Consider the following 6,000-nt stretch of genomic DNA (forward strand, 5'->3'; position numbering starts at 1 on the left):
ACCCGTCCTCCCACCCCCCTCCCCTCTAGAACCCTCAGTTTGTTTTTCAGAGTCCATCGTCTCTCATGGTTTGTCTACCCCTCCGATTTCCACCGCTTCATTCTTCCCCTCCTGCTACCTTCTTTTTCTTCTTCTTCTTCTTTTTTTTTCTTAACATATATTGCATTATTTGTTTCAGAGGTACAGATCTGAGATTCAACAGTCTTGCACAATTCACAGCGCTTACCAGAGCACATACCCTCCCCAGTGTCTATCACCCAGTCACCCCATCCCTCCCACCCCACCCCCAACTCCAGCAACCCTCAGTTTGTTTCCTGCAATTAAGAATTCCTCATATCAGTGAGATCATATGATACACATCTTTCTCTGTTTGACTTATTTCGCTCAACATAATACCCTCCAATTCCATCCACGTCGTTGCAAATGGCAAGATCTCATTCCTTTTGATGGCTGCATAATATTCCATTGTGTATATATACCACATCTTCTTTATCCATTCATCTGTCGATGGACATCTTGGCTCTTTCCACAGTTTGGCTATTGTGGACATTGCTGCTATAAACATCGGGGTGCACGTACCCTTTCGGATCCCTACTTTTGTATCTTTGGGGTAAATACCCAGTAGTGCAATTGCTGAATCATATGGTAGCTCTATTTTCAACTTTTTGTGGAACCTCCATACTGTTTTCCAGAGTGGCTGCACCAGCTTGCATTCCCACCAACAGTGTAGGAGGGTTCCCCTTTCTCCGCATCCCCGCCAACATCTGTTGTTTCCTGACTTGTTCATTTTAGCCATTCTGACTGGTGTGAGGTGGTATCTCATTGAGGTTTTGATTTGGATTTCCCTGATGCCGAGCGATGGGGAGCACTTTTTCATGTGTCTGTTGGCCATTTGGATGTCTTCGTTGGAAAAATGTCTGTTCATGTCTTCTGCCCATTTCTTGATTGGATTCTTTGTTCTTTGGGTGTTGAGTTTGATGAGTTCTTTATAGATTTTGGATGCTAGCCCTTTATCTGATATGTCATTTGCAAACATCTTCTTCCATTCTGTCGGTTGTCTTTTGGTTTTGTTGACTGTTTCCTTTGCTTTGCAAAAGCTTTTTATCTTGATGAAGTCCCAATAGTTCATTTTTGCCCTTGCTTCCCTTGCCTTTGGCGATGTTTCTAGGAAGAAGTTGCTTCAGCTGAGGTCAAAGAGGTTGCTGCCTGTGTTCTTATTTAGGATTTTGATGGACTCCTGTCTCACATTGAGGTCTTTCAACCATTTGGAGTCTATTTTTGTGTGTGGTGTAAGGAAATGGTCCAGTTTCATTCTTCTGCATGTGGCTATCCAATTTTCCCAACACCATTTGTTGAAGAGACTGTCTTTTTTCCATTGGACATTCTTTCCTGCTTTGTCAAAGATTAGTTGACCACAGAGTTGAGGGTCCATTTCTGGGCTCTCTCTTCTGTTCCATTGATCTATGTGTCTGTTTTTGTGCCAGTACCATGCTGTCTTGATGATGACAGCTTTGTAATAGAGCTGGAAGTCCGGAATTGTGATGCCGCCAGCTTTGCTTTTCTTTTTCAACATTCCTCTGGCTATGCGGGGTCTTTTCTGGTTCCATACAAATTTTAGGATTATTTGTTCCATTTCTTTGAAAAAAGTGGATGGTATTTTGATGGGGATTGCATTGAATGTGTAGATTGCTCTAGGTAGCATTGACATCTTCACAATATTTGTTCTTCCAATCCATGAGCATGGAATGTTTTGCCATTTCTTTGTGTCTTCCTCAATTTCTTTCATGAGTATTTTATAGTTTTCTGAGTACAGATCCTTTGTCTCTTTGGTTAGATTTATTCCTGGGTATCTTATGGTTTTGGGTGCAATTCTAAATGGGATGGACTCCTTAATTTCTCTTTCTTCTGTCTTGTTGTTGGTGTATAGGAATGCCACTGATTTCTGTGCATTGATTTTATATCCTGCCACTTTACTGAATTCCTGTAGGAGTTCTAGCAGTTTTGGGGTGGAGTCTTTGGGGTTTTCCACATAAAGTATCCTATCATCTGCAAAGAGTGAGAGTTTGACTTCTTCTTTGCTGATTTGGATGCCTTTTATTTCTTTTTGTTGTCTGCTTGCTGTGGCTAGGACTTCTAATACTATGTTGAATAGCAGTGGTGATAGTGGACATCCCTGCCACATTCCTGACCTTAGGGGGAAAGCTCTCAGTTTTTCCCCATTGAGAATGATATTCGCTGTAGGTTTTTCATAGATGGCTTTTATGATATTGAGGTATGTACCCTCTATGCCTATACTCTGAAGAGTTTTGATCAAGAAAGGATGCTGTACTTTGTCAAAAGCTTTTTCTGCATCTATTGAGAGGATCATATGATTCTTGTTCTTTCTTTTGTTAATGTGTTGTATCACATTGATTGATTTGCAGATGTTGAACCAACCTTGCAGCCCAGGGATAAATCCCACTTGGTCATGGTGAATAATCCTTTGAATGTACTGTTGGATCCTATTGGCTAGTATTTTGGTGAGAATTTTTGCATCCATGTTCATCAGGGATATTGGTCTGTAATTCTCCTTTTTGATGGGGTCTTTGGTTTGGGGATCAAGGTAATGCTGGCCTCATAAAATGAGTTTGGAAGTTTTCCTTCCATTTCTATTTTTTGGAACAGTTTCAGAAGAATAGGTATTAATTCTTCTTGAAATATTTGGTAGAATTCCCCTGGGAAGCCATCTGGCCCTGGGCTTTTGTTTTTTGGGAGATTTTTGATGACTGCTTCAATTTCCTTAGTGGTTATAGGTCTGTTCAGGTTTTCTATTTCTTTCTGGTTTAGTTTTGGTAGTTGATACATCTCTAGGAATGCATCCATTTCTTCCAGGTTATCTAATTTGCTGCCATAGAGTTGCTCATAATATGTTCTTATAATTGTTTGTATTTCTTTGGTGTTGGTTGTGATCTCTCCTCTTTCATTCATGATTTTATTGATTTGGGTCATTTCTCTTTTCTTTTGGATAAGTCTGGCCAGGGGTTTATCAATCTTGTTAATTCTTTCAAAGAACCAGCTCCTAGTTTCGTTGATCTGTTCTACTGTTCTTTTGGTTTCTATTTCATTGATTTCTGCTCTGATCTTTATTATTTCTCTTCTCCTGCTGGGTTTAGGCATTATTTGCTGTTTTTTCTCCAGCTCCTTTAGGTGTAGGGTTAGGTTGTGTACTTGAGACCTTTCTTGTTTCTTGAGAAAGGCTTGTATTGCTATATACTGTCCTCTTAGGACTGCCTTTGCTGCATCCCAAAGATTTTGAAAAGTTGTGTTTTCATTTTCATTGGTTTCCATGTATTTTTTTAATTCTTCTTTAATTTCCTGGTTGACCCATTCATTCTTCAGTAGGATGCTCTTTAGCCTCCATGTATTTGAGTTCTTTCTGACTTTCCTCTTGTGATTGAGTTCTAGTTTCAAAGCATTGTGGTCTGAAAATAGGCAGGGAATGATCCCAATCTTTTGATACCAGTTGAGACCTGATTTATGACCTAGGATGTGATCTATTCTGGAGAATGTTCCATGGGCACTAGAGAAGAATGTGTATTCTGTTGCTTTGGGATGGAATGTTCTGAATATGTCTGTGAAGTCCATTTGGTCCAGTGTGTCACTTAAGGTCTTTATTTCCTTGTTGATCTTTTGCTTAGACGATCTGTCCATTTCAGTGAGGGGGGTGTTAAAGTTCCCCACTATTATTGTATTGTTGTCGATGTGTTTCTTTGCTTTTGTTATTAATTGCCTTATATAATTGGCTGCTCCCATGTTAGGGGCATAGATATTTACAATTGTTAGATCTTCTTGTTGGATAGATCCTTTAAGTAGGATATAATGTCCTTCCTCATCTCTTATTACAGTCTTTGGTTTAAAATCTAATTTGTCTGATATAAGGATTGCCACCCCAGCTTTCTTTTGGTGTCCATTAGCATGGTAAATGGTTTTCCACCCCCTCACTTTCAATCTGGGGGTGTCTTTGGTTCTAAAATGAGTCTCTTGCAGACAGCATATCTATGGGTCTTGTTTTTTAATCCAGTCTGATAGCCTGTGTCTTTTGCTTGGGGCATTTAGCCCATTTACATTCAGGGTAACTATTGAAAGATAGGAATTTAGTGCCATTGTATTGCCTGTAAGGTGACTGTTACCGTATATTGTCTGTGTTCCTTTCTGGTCTATGTTGCTTTTAGGGTCTCTCTTTGCTTAGAGGACCCCTTTCAAGATTTCTTGTAGGGCTGGTTTTGTGTTTGCAAATTCCTTTAGTTTTTGTTTGTCCTGGAAGCTTTTTATCTCTCCTTCAATTTTCAATGACAGCCTAGCTGGATATAGTATTCTTGGCTGCATATTTTTCTCATTTAGTGCTCTGAATATATCCTGCCAGTCCTTTCTGGCCTGCCAGGTCTCTGTGGATAGGTCTGTTGCCAATCTAAGTTTCTACCATTGTAGGTTACATATCTCTTCCCCCGAGCTGCTTTCAGGATTTTCTCTTTGTCTATGAGACTCGTTAAGTTTTACTATTAGATGTCAGGGTGTTGACCTATTTTTATTGATTTTGAGAGGGGTTCTCTGTGCTTCCTGCATTTTGATGCCTGTTTCCTTCCCCAAATTAGGGAAGTTTTCTGCTATAATTTGCTCCAATATACCTTCTGCCCCTCACTCTCTTTCTTCTTCTTCTGGGATCCCAATTATTCTAATGTTGTTTTGTCTTATGGTATCGCTTATCTCTCGAATTCTGCCCTCGTGATCCAGTAGTTGTTTATCTCTCTTTTTCTCAGCTTCTTTATTTTCCATCATTTGGTCTTCTATATTACTGATTCTCTCTTCTGCCTCATTTATCCTAGCAGTTAGCGCCCCCATTTTTGATTGTACCTCATTAATAGCCTTTTTGATTTCTACTTGGTTAGATTTTAGTTCTTTTACTTCCCCAGAATGGGTTTCTCTAATAACTTCCATATTTTTTTTAAGCTCAGCTAGTATCTTTAAAGTGATGATTCTGAACTCTAGATCTGACATCTAACTAATGTCTATATTGAGTAGGTCCCTGGCAGTCGGTACTACCTCTTCTTCTTTTTGTTGAGGTGATTTTTTTCCATCTTGTCATTTTGTGCAGAGGAGAATAGATTAATGAGAGAACAAAATGCTAGCAGAGTAACGTCCCCAGAAAATATACTCTAAACAAATCAGAAAAGACCTGAAGCAGTGGAAAAAGAAACGGAAAGAGAGAAAAAAGAAAAAGAAAAAGATAAAGATAAAAACAAGCAAAAACAAACAAAACAAAACAACAACAACAAAAAAAACCCAGAATGTGATCAAATATGATCAGGCTGGTATATAGATCAGTGCCACACACTAGATTTGGGGTGAATTTTGGTCTTTTAGAGGAAAATGCCTCCCAAAATTTTAAAGAAAGAAAAACTTATATATGTACAAAAAAATAAGGGTTGATATGATGAAGGGATGGAATATGACTGTAAAGATGGAAATTATAAAAAATTTTATAAAAGGAATTGATAAGAAGTTGTTTGAAAAAAGAAAGAAGAGGATTTAAAAAAGAAAAAACAAAAAAAAAAAGGGAGAGAATGTGATCAGGCAGGGGATTAGAAGAAACCATATACTAGAGATTTAGGGTATATTTTAATCTGTTAGAAGAAACGATCTCAAAATTTTAAAGAGAGAACAACTTATATATATATGCCAAAAATACGGGTAACTACTATGAAGGGATAGAATATGACTCTAAAAATGAAAAATAAAAATGTTTTTTAAAAAAAGGGATTGATAAGATGTTGGTTGAAAAAGGGAAAAAGAAAAATTCAAAAAAAAAAAAAAGAAAGAAAAAAGTTAAAAAAAAATTAACTTTGAAAGACTAAAGAATCATGGTAAAAAAACCGTGAATTCTATGTGCAGTATTCCCCTAGCGCTGGAGTTCTGCCGTTCTCATTGATCGGTAAACTTGGTCTTGGCTGGCTGTTCTCGCTG

Source organism: Mirounga angustirostris, unplaced genomic scaffold (genome assembly GCF_029215605.1).
Source record: "Mirounga angustirostris isolate CCGP_5_RB_7025 unplaced genomic scaffold, mMirAng1.0.hap1 SCAF_5, whole genome shotgun sequence".
Taxonomy (NCBI): Eukaryota; Metazoa; Chordata; class Mammalia; order Carnivora; family Phocidae; genus Mirounga; species Mirounga angustirostris.